Consider the following 12,569-nt stretch of genomic DNA (forward strand, 5'->3'; position numbering starts at 1 on the left):
TCAAAATAAGCTTTTGTGTGTGAAAAAGAGGAGTAACACTATATATCACCGTTATATGACTTCTATCCTGCTTTTTCACCAGTTTTACCCTCCATAGGCTCCATCTCTAATTATCAGCTGTCTCTGAGCTTGTGGGAAGAGCCAGCTGTTATGCTGTATCATATACACGGTGCATAGAGAAGACTAAAGATTCTACTCTCTGTAACATATATCATCAGGGAGGGCATTCGAGAAGTACTGAGCAGTGTAGGTGTGATTCCTGTAGCTGTAACACAGTAAACAATTAGCAGCAGCACATCAGTATTATAGTATCTTAATGTCACCAGGAACAACTGGTGGAGTCAAGCTTGACCAGGGGTTACCAATCCCTTAGTATTAGGATGAAACCAGCACTCCAGGACTTTCTCTTTTAAAACACAGAATTTATTCCTCCATAAAATAGCTGCAACGTTTCGACCAGTAGTTGATCTTTTTGAAGCTTGACCGGGGGGGGGGGGGGGTGACGCCCCGTGTACCTGATTAGCTAGACATCTACCTTGGCTGCAGGTCCTGCCAGCCCAGTAAGGTGATAGTGCAGCAGCAATCCAGGCCGCCCAGTACCTCCGTTGCTTCCCGGACCCCGATCCAGCCGTGTATTGGGCCACCCCTTCCCCAGCGGCCATCCAGAAGCCGGCACCCCTCTCTGTGGTGCAGCTGCAATCCAGGGCATCCTTCACCTGCATTGCTTCCCGGCCCCCTGCTGCAGCCGCCCATTGGCCCACTCAAAACCCCTTCCCCGACAGCCGCCCACAAGCCAGCACCCCGCTCTGTGTAGAAGCGCATACCGGGGTCGCCATGAGGGAGGCCAGAGAAGCGGGTTTGCCGGCGGCGCCGCTGAAGGCGCCACCCCCAGGTGTGTTTGCGGTCAGCACCAGGGAGAACACAGCGGCAAGGGGTTCACGAAGTCACATACACCGTCCTCCCACAGCAGCACAACTGGAGGGATCTGGCAGTGGCGCCCTACAGTTTCTAACATTAGGAGACCAGGGAGCCTACTGCACCTGGGGACTCACAGTTATAGGCAGCAGGCCACGGACAGCAGAAGCAGCAGGACAGCTGGGAGGCCGGGGGTCAGGCGGTTAGCTACTGAAAAAAGCGCCGGCTAACAGACACAGAGGCAGTTTACCTCCTTCCAGGGCCTTTACCTCTTGAACCAATCGGGAGCTAGGGGTGTGACAGCGGCATTCCTCCCGTCAAAACCCTAGCTTCTGGTGGCATCAAGATACAATAATACCCAGCACATCTGTATGAATCTGTTTCTCCCTACTCTAGTTCTTGTTATTCCGTATTACTAGGAGATGGGCATCACTTGAGAACAGATAGTAGATAGCAAATTAGGAGGAGGTGAAACCTATAGTGTCCAGCACTTTAGATGGACTTTTCTAGCATCACTTTAGGTGAATAAAGTGATTTGCACTTTCACTAGTTATATTGGCTATCACTAGAGATGAGCGAGCACCAAAATGCTCGGGTGCTCGTTACTCGGGACGAAATTTTCGCGATGCTCGAGGGTTCGTTTCGATTAACGAACCCCATTGAAGTCAATGGGCGACCCGAGCATTTTTGTATATCGCCGATGCTCGCTAAGGTTTCCATTTGTGAAAATCTGGGCAATTCAAGAAAGTGATGGGAACGACACAGCAACGGATAGGGCAGGCGAGGGGCTACATGTTGGGCTGCATCTCAAGTTCCCAGGTCCCACTATTAAGCCACAATAGCGGCAAGAGTGGGCCCCCCCCCCCAACAATTTTTACTTCTGAAAAGCCCTCATTAGCAATGCATACCTTAGCTAAGCACCACACTACCTCCAACAAAGCACAACCACTGCCTGCATGACACTCCGCTGCCACTTCTCCTGGGTTACATGCTGCCCAACCCCCCCCCCCCCCCCCGCACGACCCAGTGTCTACAGCGCACACCAAAGTGTCCCTGCGCCGCCTTCAGCTGCCCTCATGCCACACCACCCTCATGCCTATTTAGAAGTGCGTCTGCCATGAGGAGGAACCGCAGGCACACACTGCAGAGGGTTGGCACGGCTAGGCAGCGACCCTCTTTAAAAGGGGCGGGGCGATAGCCCACAATGCTGTACAGAAGCAATGAGAAATATAATCCTGTGCCACCGCCATCAGGAGCTGCACACGTGGGCATAGCAATGGGGAACCTATGTGCTACACACTATTCATTCTGTCAAGGTGTCTGCATGCCCCAGTCAGACCGCGGTTTTTTATAAATAGTCACAGGCAGGTACAACTCCGCAATGGGAATTCCGTGTGCACCCACAGCATGGGTGGCTCCCTGGAACCCACCGGCTGTACATAAATGTATCCCATTGCAGTGCCCTGGACAGCAGAGCTAACGTCAGATTAAATGCAGGTGGGCTTCGGCCCACACTGCATGCCCCAACCTGACCGGGGTTTTTAATTCATAGACACAGGCAGGTACAACTCCCTATTGTGAAGTCCCTGTTGACCCACAGCATGGGTGGCTCCCTGGAACCCACCAGCGGTACATAAATATATCCCATTGCATTGCCCATCACAGCTGAGGTAACGTCATGTTTAATGCAGGTGGGCTTCGGCCCACACTGCATGCCTCAGTCAGACTGGGGTTCTTTAGAAGTGGACACATGCAGTTACAACTCCGTGTGGACCGACAGCATGGGTGGGTGCCAGGAACTCACCAACGGTACATAAATATATCCCATTGCAGTGCCCAGCACAGCTGAGGTAACGTCAGCTTTAATGCAGGTGGGCAAAAATTAATTGGATTACACTGTAGGCGAGGGCCCCAAAAAATTGGTGTACCAACAGTACTAATGTACGTCAGAAAAATTGCCCATGCCCAACCAAGAGGGCAGGTGAAACCCATTAATCGCTTTGGTTAATGTGGCTTAATTTGTAACTAGACCTGGAGCCAGCCCAGTTAAAATAAAAATTGGTTCAGATGCAATTTTCAACGCTTTAATGAGCATTGAAACGTATAAAAATTGTTTACAAAAATTATATGACTGAGCCTTGTGGGCCTAAGAAAAATTGCCCTTTCGGCGTGATTACGTCAGGTTTCAGGAGGAGGAGGATGAATATTATACACAGATTGATGAAGCTAAAAGGTCCACGTTTTTGATGGTGATGGAGAATGATGCTTCCATCCGCGGGTGCAGCCTACGTATTGTTTAGGTATCGCTGCTGTCCGCTGGTGGAGAAGAGAAGTCTGGGGAAATCCAGGCTTTGTTCATCTTGATGAGTGTAAGCCTGTCGGCACTGTCGGTTGACAGGCGGGTACGCTTATCCGTGATGATTCCCCCATCCGCACTAAACACCCTCTCTGACAAGACGCTAGCCGCAGGACAAGCAAGCACCTCTAGGGCATACAGCGCGAGTTCAGGCCACGTGTCCAGCTTCGACACCCAGTAGTTGTAGGGGGCAGAGGCGTCACGGAGGACGGTCGTGCGATCGGCTACGTACTCCCTCACCATCCTTTTACAGTGCTCCCGCCGACTCAGCCTTGACTGGGGAGCTGTGACACAGTCTTGCTGGGGAGCCAGAAAGCTGTCAAAGGCCTTAGAGAGTGTTCCCCTGCCTGTGCTGTACATGCTGCCTGATTTCCGCGCCTCCCCTGCTACCTGGCCCTCGGAACTGCGCCTTCGGCCACTAGCGCTGTCGGATGGGAATTTTACCATCAGTTTGTCCGCCAGGGTCCTGTGGTATAGCATCACTCTCGAACCCCTTTCCTCTTCGGGTATGAGTGGAAAGGTTCTCCTTATACCGTGGGTCGAGCAGTGTGTACACCCAGTAATCCGTAGTGGCCAGAATGCGTGTAACGCGAGGGTCACGAGAAAGGCATCCTAACATGAAGTCAGCCATGTGTGCCAGGGTACCTGTACGCAACACATGGCTGTCCTCACTAGGAAGATTACTTTCAGGATCCTCCTCCTCCTCCTCAGGCCATACACGCTGAAAGGATGACAGGCAAGCAGCATGGGTACCCTAAGCAGTGGGCCAAGCTGTCTCTTCCCCCTCTCCTCCTCCTCCCCCTCCTCAAGGCGCTGAGATATAGACAGGAGGGTGCTCTGACTATCCAGCGACATACTGTCTTCCCCCGCCTCCGTTTCCGAGCGCAAAGTGTCTGCCTTTATGCTTTGCAGGGAACTTCTCAAGAGGCATAGCAGAGGAATGGTGACGCTAATGATTGCAGCATCCCCGCTCACCATCTGGGTAGACTCCTCAAAGTTTCCAAGGACCTGGCAGATGTCTGCCAACCAGGCCCACTCTTCTTTAAAGAATTGAGGAGGCTGACTCCCACTGCGCCGCCCATGTTGGAGTTGGTATTCCACTATAGCTCTCTGCTGCTCATAGAGCCTGCCCAACATGTGGAGCGTAGAGTTCCACCGTGTGGGCACGTCGCACAGCAGTCGGTGCACTGGCAGATGAAACCGATGTTTCAGGGTGCGCAGGGTGGCAGCGTCCGTGTGGGACTTGCGGAAATGTGCGCAGAGTCGGCGCACCTTTCCGAGAAGGTCTGACAAGCGTGGGTAGCTTTTCAGCAAGCGCTGAACCACCAAATTAAAAACGTGGCCAGGCATGGCACGTGCGTGAGGCTGCCGAGCTGCAGAGCCGCCACCAGGTTACGGCCGTTGTCACACACGACCATGCCCGGTTGGAGGCTCAGCGGCGCAAGCCAGCGGTCGGTCTGCTCTGTCAGACCCTGCATAAGTTCGTGGGCCGTGTGCCTCTTCTCTCCTAAGCTGAGTAGTTTCAGCACGGCCTGCTGACGCTTGCCCACCGCTGTGCTGCCACGACGCACGACACCGACTGCTGGCGACGTGCTGCTGCTGACACATCTTGATTGCGAGACAGAAGTTGCGTAGGAGGAGGAGAGTGGTATAGTGGAGGAAGCATACACCGCCTCAGATACCACCACCTAGCTGGGGCCCGCAATTCTGGGGGTGGGTAGGACGTGAGCGGTCCCAGGCTCTGACTCTGTCCCAGCCTCCACTAAATTCACCCAATGTGCCGTCAGGGAGATATAGTGGCCCTGCCCGCCTGTGCTTGTCCACGTGTCCGTTGTTAAGTGGACCTTGGCAGTAACCGCGTTGGTGAGGGCGCATACAATGTTGCGGGAGACGTGGTCGTGCAGGGCTGGGACGGCACATCGGGAAAAATAGTGGCGACTGGGAACTGCGTAGCGCGGGGCCGCGGCCGCCATCATACCTTTGAAAGCTTCCGTTTCCACAACCCTATACGGCAGCATCTCCAGGCTGATAAATTTGGCTATGTGCACGTTTAACGCTTGAGCGTGCGGGTGCGTGGCGGCGTACTTGCGCTTGCGCTCCAACACTTGCGCTAGCGACGGCTGGACGGTGCGCTGAGAGACATTGGTGGATGGGGCCGAGGACAGCGGAGGTGAGGGTGTGGGTGCAGGCCAGGAGACGGTAGTGCCTGTGTCCTGAGAGGGGGGGTGGATCTCAGTGGCAGGTTGGGGCACAGGGGGAGAGGCAGCGGTGCAAACCGGAGGCGGTGAACGGCCTTCGTCCCACCTTGTGGGGTGCTTGGCCATTATATGTCTGCGCATACTGGTGGTGGTGAGGCTGGTTGTGGTGGCTCCCCGGCTGATCTTGGCGCGACAAAGGTTGCACACCACTGTTCGTCGGGCGTCTGCACTCTCAGTGAAAGACTGCCAGACCTTTAAGCACCTCGGCCTCTGTAGGGTGGCATGGCGCAAGGGGGCGCTTTGAGAAACAGTTGGTGGATTATTCGGTCTGGCCCTGCCTCTACCCCTGGCTACCGCACTGCCTCTTCCAACCTGCCCTGCTGCTGCACTTGCCCCCCCCTCTGAAGACCTGTCCTCAGTAGGCGCAGCAAACCAGGTGGGGTCAGTCACCTCATCGTCCTGCTGCTCTTCCTCCGAATCCTCTGTGCGCTCCTCCCTCGGACTTACTCCAATTACTACTACCTGAGTGATAGACAACTGTGTCTCATCGTCATCGTCCTCCTCACCCACTGAAAGTTCTTGAGACAGTTGCCGGAAGTCCCCAGCCTCATCCCCCGGACCCGGGAACTTTCCAAAGGTTGGGCATCGGTCACGACAAACTCCTCCGGTGGGAGAGGAACCATTGCTGGCCATTCTGGGCAGGGGCCCGGGAACAGTTCCTGGGAGTCTGCCTGCTCCTCAGAATGTGTCATTGTAATGGAGTGAGGAGGCTGGGAGGAAGGAGGAGCAGCAGCCAGAGGATTCAGAGTTGCAGCAGTGGACGGCGCAGAATTCTGGGTGGTCGATAGATTGCTGGATGCACTTTCTGCCATCCACGACAGGACCTGCTCACACTGCTCATTTTCTAATAAAGGTCTACCGCGTGGACCCATTAATTGTGAGATAAATGTGGGGACGCCAGAAACGTGCTTCTCTCCTAATCCCGCAGCAGTCGGCTGCGATACACCTGGATCAGGAGCTCGGCCTGTGCCCACACCCTGACTTGGGCCTCCGCGTCCTCACCCGCGTCCACGTCCTCTAGGCCTACCCCTACCCCTCAGCATGCTGTATTACCAGTAGTGCAGAAACAGAACGCTCTAATTAAATGTGCCGCTTATTGGCTTGTGGTTGGAGGCTGACTTCGCTTACGGAACGCACAGGAGAGGCAGGAAAGAATTTTGCGCAAGCCTGCTGTAACACTTAGCTGGCTGCGTATGAATTAGGACAACTACCCTCAGCAGAGACGCAGTACAGTCAGGACGGTCACAGGCAGCCCAAATAGATTTTTTTTCCCAAATTTTTTTGGAAAAGCCCACTGCATATATAGACAGTATATGTCTTTCACTGTCCCTGCCTCACCACCACTACTGGCCGTGGACTATGTAAAATTACTCCAGGACGCAATGCTCTGGACGCAATGCTCTGCACGGCCGATATACAAAAAAATAAATAAAAATGTGCAACACTGCAAAAAGCAGCCTCAACAGTACTGCACACGGTCAGATGTGGCCCTAAGAAGGACCGTTGGGGTTCTTGAAGCCTAAAATCACTCCTAACACTCTCCCTATAGCAGCTCCGGCACCAGCAGCACTGTCCCTGATCTCTGTCAGAATGCATCTGTGGCGAGCCGCGGGAGGGGACGATTTATATACTCGGGTGACACCTGATCTCGCCAGCCACTCACTGCAGGGGGGTGGTATAGGGCTTGAACGTCGCAGGGGGAAGTTGTAATGCCTTCCCTGTCTTTCTATTGGCCAGAAAAGCGCGCTAACGTCTCAGAGATGAAAGTGAAAGTAACTCGAACATCGCGTGGTACTCGTCTCTAGTAACGAGCATCTCGAACACGCTAATACTCGAACGAGTATCAAGCTCGGACGAGTACGTTCGCTCATCTCTAGCTATCACATATACTCAAGTTTGAAAAGTTACCGACAATTTAAAATTGGCTTATATTGAAGAAATAAACACCTAAAAAGGATCCACAAAACAAAATTGAAAAATAGAAAAGAAACAACTTTTTCATTAAGGGCCATTTCAGACGACCATATATCGGCTCGGTTTTCAAGCCGAGCCGATATACGGTGTCCTTGTCTGCGGGTGGGGGGTGTTGGGGGGGGGGAGTGAGAATGGAAAAGCCAGGCGCAGGAACTGAGCTCCCACCCCTTCCCCGCCCCTTGCCACTATTTGCAATGAGAGGGGCGGGACGGAGGCAGAGCTAAGCGCCGATACTTAGCACCACCGCCATCTCACCCCCTCCTATTGCAAATAGTGGAGAGGGGCGGAGAGGGCGCGGGAGCTCAGTTCCTGCTCCTGGCTCTTCCATCCCCCCCCCCCCTGCAGACAAGGACACCGTATATCGGCTCGGCGTGAAAACCAAGCCGATATACGGTCGTCTGAAATAGCCCTAAAAAGACAAAAAAAAAATAATAGCATAAACTGGCAGAGGCACAATCGTGATTAAAATCAGGAAGGCTGGTAATAAATTGATAATTATAATAACACAGCACCCATATTTATATAAATTTAGGTTTAACCCCAACAGTCAAAGTACAAGATCATACAAATGCTGTATAGATATAAGGGAAATCACTGGATGCAGTATATATAGAGAAGGGATAAATACACGAATACGGAGCGGGCAGCATTCAGGCCTGCATTCATGCACGGTGGATACATTTTAGGTGATTATTTTTAGGTTAGTCCACTCAGCACTGTAATATGTATCAGCTGATTAAAGAGGCCGCGGCCTCATCTCAGGGCTGAGAGCAGCTCAGTCCCATCATAAACTGCAATACCAGGCTCAGGCGTTGTGTCGGAGACTGAAGTGAAAGATCAGTGGAAATTAAAATATGTGTTAGGGCGCCCACCCACTGGCGATTTTTTTTCCTTCGCGTTTTTTCTCAAGAGCAATTAGAATTGAATGTGTTCCTGTCCACTTGCGTTTTTTTTTTCAGTCCGTTGCAATTTTTAACATAGGAACTGTCGGTTGCATATGTGTCCTTATTTTTCTCTTAATGCACCCATGAATGTCAATGGAAATTAACGGAAAACGCGCGAAAAAGCCGCAAAAAACGCACCAAAAACGCGCGGAAAACGCTGCGTTTTTCACGCATGGAAATCGCAAACGCCAGTGGGTGGGCGCCCTTATACTAATTAATTCAAAAGGAGGGAATGATGAGATTATTCATTTACCCCTTAGTGACATGGCCTATTTTAGAACTTCAGATGCAACGATTTTATGGGGGTGGGGATGGGGATTTTTACCTCAACTTTTGAAAAGTCATAACTTTTTAAACTTTCCATCGATATGGTCATATGAGGGCTTGTTTTTGCATGGCGAGCTGTAGGTTTTATTGGTACAAATTTTTTGGGTACACATAACATGGCATAAATTGTAAATTTCTTTTTTTTTTTTTTGGAGTACAGAGATTAAAAAAAAAATCAATTCTGCCAGTGTCAATCATGTAGCATAGGTGACATAACTTTTTTCTGCATTAATAAAGAATTTTGGGTGGAGGGGATGGGGGGGGGGGGGGAGGGGTTAACACTTGTGGAATAAAGACCCTTTTTGGGGAAAAAAAAATTCTATATTTTTTTTTTGCACCGCTGCATTTTAAGTCCCGTAACCTTATTTTTCCATTGACAGAACTCGCTGAGCTGTAGTTTTTCTTGGTACCATTTTGGCTGGGTTTTTTTGCTTTTATTTTTTAATAGAGTTTGCCGTGGAGGTTAAAAGTGTGCTCCGTTTATTGTACAGGTCATTACAGATGCAACACTGCCAAATGTGCATGGTTTGGAATGCATTATTGCTTCTTACAGCAATCACAAGCTGTGGCAAACCCGGATGCAGCTTTCTGGCATCTGGTTACCATAGCAACCCATCACATGGCATTGGGCGAATGACGGCACAGAGAGAGCACCCTCCCTCTGAACACTTTACATGCCACAATCAACATTGACTGTGACAAGTAAGAGGTTAATAGCAGGGATCGGTGTTCTCAATGATCCCCGCTGTTGCAGCGAGAGGCCAGCTGTCAGTTACAGCTGCATTTCACTACGGCCTGCAGCCTCCACAGGACATAAATGTATTTCCATTGCTGAAATTGCTAATTAGTCAGAACGTACACTTATGTCCTTGGGTGCGACGGGATTAAGGATGGTTAAGGTATGCAGGGCTCTTAGGAAAAACACCATTGCTGCAGTCAGATTTAAAGGGAACCTGTCACGTCCTCACAGCACCATAAACTATGTTGTGGTGCCTTAAAGGAGGTGACAGGGAGCTGTGTCTTGTATTTAATTTATATGCTCACCCATGCCTGCATTCCAGCGCTCTCATTCGGTAAAGTCTGTGCTGCACAAAAATCTGACTCTTTTCAGAGTCCCATGTAGGCGCTCTCCTATAGACTTGTGTGGGAGAGCGCATGCACGGCACTCTGAAACGTCAGATTTAGTTTATGGTGCAGGGACATGACGGGCTCCCTTTAGGCCAGTTTCACACAGGTGACAAAAATCACACAATTTTCTCGTGATGCGGCGGCGCTACAAATCACATGTATGTGAAGTCCATGCTTTCCTATGGGTTCCTTCACATCAATGATGTTTTGCAGCCTGCTAGATTGCGAGAAAAAAAGCCGTAAAATAAGCCCTAGTTGCCTAAAAAAATAAGAACATCACCTAAAAGGCGCTGTCCGGCTCCACTGCGCGTCTCCTTAGGTCCCCGGCAGACTCGCTTGTAGTTTTTCCTCAGTACTTCCTAGGCAGCAGATTGAAAGACCCTGCCTCCAGCATGCGCTGCCTACGATTGGTTTATAGAATGCTGGCTCTGATTGGCTGACTCCGGCGCTCGAGAACCAATCACAGCCTTTCATTGGTTCTCGGGCCACAGCGCTTGACCAGGAAATGTTGAGGAAAAACTACAAGCAAGTCTGCTGTGGACCTGAGGAGACTTATGGCGGTGCCGGATAGCGCCTCTTGGCTGATGTTTGTTTGTTTTTTTCAGGCAACTAGGGCTTATTTTCAGGGTAGAGCTTATATTTCAATTCCACCTCCCCCCCAAAAAAAGAAAATCCCGGCAAAGGCGCACTACAAAGTCCCGCAAGAAAACGCACAGAACACCACTGTGATTTTCTCCTTGTAAGTCAACTTTTTTTGCCTTGTAAAATACCAGGTGCCATAACAGAAACCAGACGGATCCCATTAGAGTTAATTGCGTTGACCACGCACAAGTTATACGTGCTGAGTACGGCATTGCTGTTGTTTTTGGCGATCATCACTTTTGACGGAGCTGAATATCAAAAATGCAGGAAGCCAATGTGAACATAGATTTAGCAGGAGGTCAATAGGGAGTTACTAAAGGCAACTGTGTGCTTTTTTTTGTGCAGTTGCCCTTACTTTTGGCGAGTTTATGGGTCATGGCAGTGACCCATGCTGCAGTTATGTCAAATGTTTACTACATTCTCTATTATAGGGGGAAAAAAAATCCCAGAAAAAACATGTCCAAAACGTGCGACCAAAACTCCACAAAAAAAATGCTTCTAAAATTACGTGTATTTCTTGGTGTCTTTTTTTTTTTACAAGTCCCAAAAAAACTATCCCAAAAAAAGCATTAAAGAAAGGAAAACACGGAATGGGACCAGCATGGACACCAACCTAATCAATGAGGCCTGTTCTAAGCAATTTTGTTGCACCATAAGCCGGTTCTGTTCAGCCGATGGGTTCCATAACACAGCATGAGAATGGAACATGTAGTGCTGTTGTGAACGAGCCCTGAGCTGAAGGCCTAAGTGACAGCAGTAACTGCTGTAGGAGTTTCTGTGCCCACTGTGAAGAGCAGGTGTAGTACAGTCCACACACTTCCGCTCCACTCATTGTCCACCGTTTTAGTATGTCCAGGACGTATGCACAACGTAACGCCTTCATTTATCCACGAACGTCGCTGTATGATGGCTTGTTTTTTGCAGGGCAAGTTGTATTTTTCAATGGTGCTATTTAATGTACCACGTAATGTACTGAAAAACATTTAAAAATGTTTATTTTTTGATAGATCAGACTTTTACAGATGCGGCAATACCAAATATGTATTTTTGTTTTATGATTTAGAATCTTTTATTATAAATATGGCAAGATGGGGGGGGGGGTTTAGGCTTTTATTACTATCTTTTGCAATTAGTAAAACTTTATTGATCTTGTTTTTACTTTCTTCTTTTTAGTCCCCCTGGGGCACCACAACATGCGATGCTTTGATCGCCCCTGCAGTATGATGTAATGCTATAGCATTACATGATACTGCGATCTGGCTGGTAGTCTATCAAGCCACCCCACGCGGATCTTTGCAGCTGTTGCCGCCGGGTGTCGGCTGTAAGAAGCAGCCAACAGCCGGGATGTATGAATGGAGGTCACCTCGCGATCCCCCTTCATACACGTCCTGCATCTGCAGGACATAAAAACACTATAGGGCAGTCACTAAGGGGTAAAATAACTTAAAATTTAGTAAAGCCAAAAAACATCTCAAGACCTTCCACAGCTGCCAAAATATGAGGGCAGCCATCTTCCTACAGACTGCTCTTCAATCTTAGTCACGTGACCGGACAAGTGGTTGGGGAGAATTAAAAAAAAAATTAAAAAACACAGTAATTGCCAAGGAGGAGGGGTCACCATGAGATCACATGACCCAGCTAAAGAGAATCTTTAAGATATAAAAGGAATACCTCATAGTCTGATGCCTACTGGCTGACATATATATACTGGCAGCTAGTTACCTCATTAAATAGTTTTTTGTTTTCTTTTTTTACTGTGGCCCTTTAAGAGGTCGGATATCGCCGCACAGGGCGGCTACCTTCCAATAGGTGGCGCTGTGGAGGATTATTCTAATACTTATTTGCATCCGAAAAGTATTTTTTTTTTAATGTCTAACCGGCCCTACACGGAGCCGCCCGCTCCAATCAGCAACCCACCGCCGGGGAGATGAAGGCGGCTCTGCTCTGTCCTCCTATATGAGGGCGATAATAAGTGGTTGGTCTCTCCCCAGTCACTGCCCTGCCATCGTCATCACGTGACTCCCG

At 49.9% G+C, this 12,569-nt stretch overlaps 1 protein-coding gene across 2 annotated transcripts in view; it reads right to left on the minus strand.

Moving 5' to 3' along the window:
- MITD1 (microtubule interacting and trafficking domain containing 1) overlaps nucleotides 1–12,569 on the minus strand; it is a 37,826-nt gene that overhangs the window by 25,018 nt on the left and 239 nt on the right. Inside the window, exon 1 of one of the 2 annotated variants that reach the window (XM_066578901.1) lies at nucleotides 12,462–12,552. The exons of the other annotated variant lie outside the window; for it this stretch is intronic. The gene's annotated coding sequence lies outside the window, so the exon portion shown is untranslated. Of the gene's footprint in view, nucleotides 1–12,461; nucleotides 12,553–12,569 lie in introns of those variants that run through there. 2 annotated transcript variants of the gene reach the window in all.

The sequence above is a fragment of the Eleutherodactylus coqui genome, chromosome 1, assembly GCF_035609145.1.
Source record: "Eleutherodactylus coqui strain aEleCoq1 chromosome 1, aEleCoq1.hap1, whole genome shotgun sequence".
NCBI classification, from domain to species: domain Eukaryota; kingdom Metazoa; phylum Chordata; class Amphibia; order Anura; family Eleutherodactylidae; genus Eleutherodactylus; species Eleutherodactylus coqui.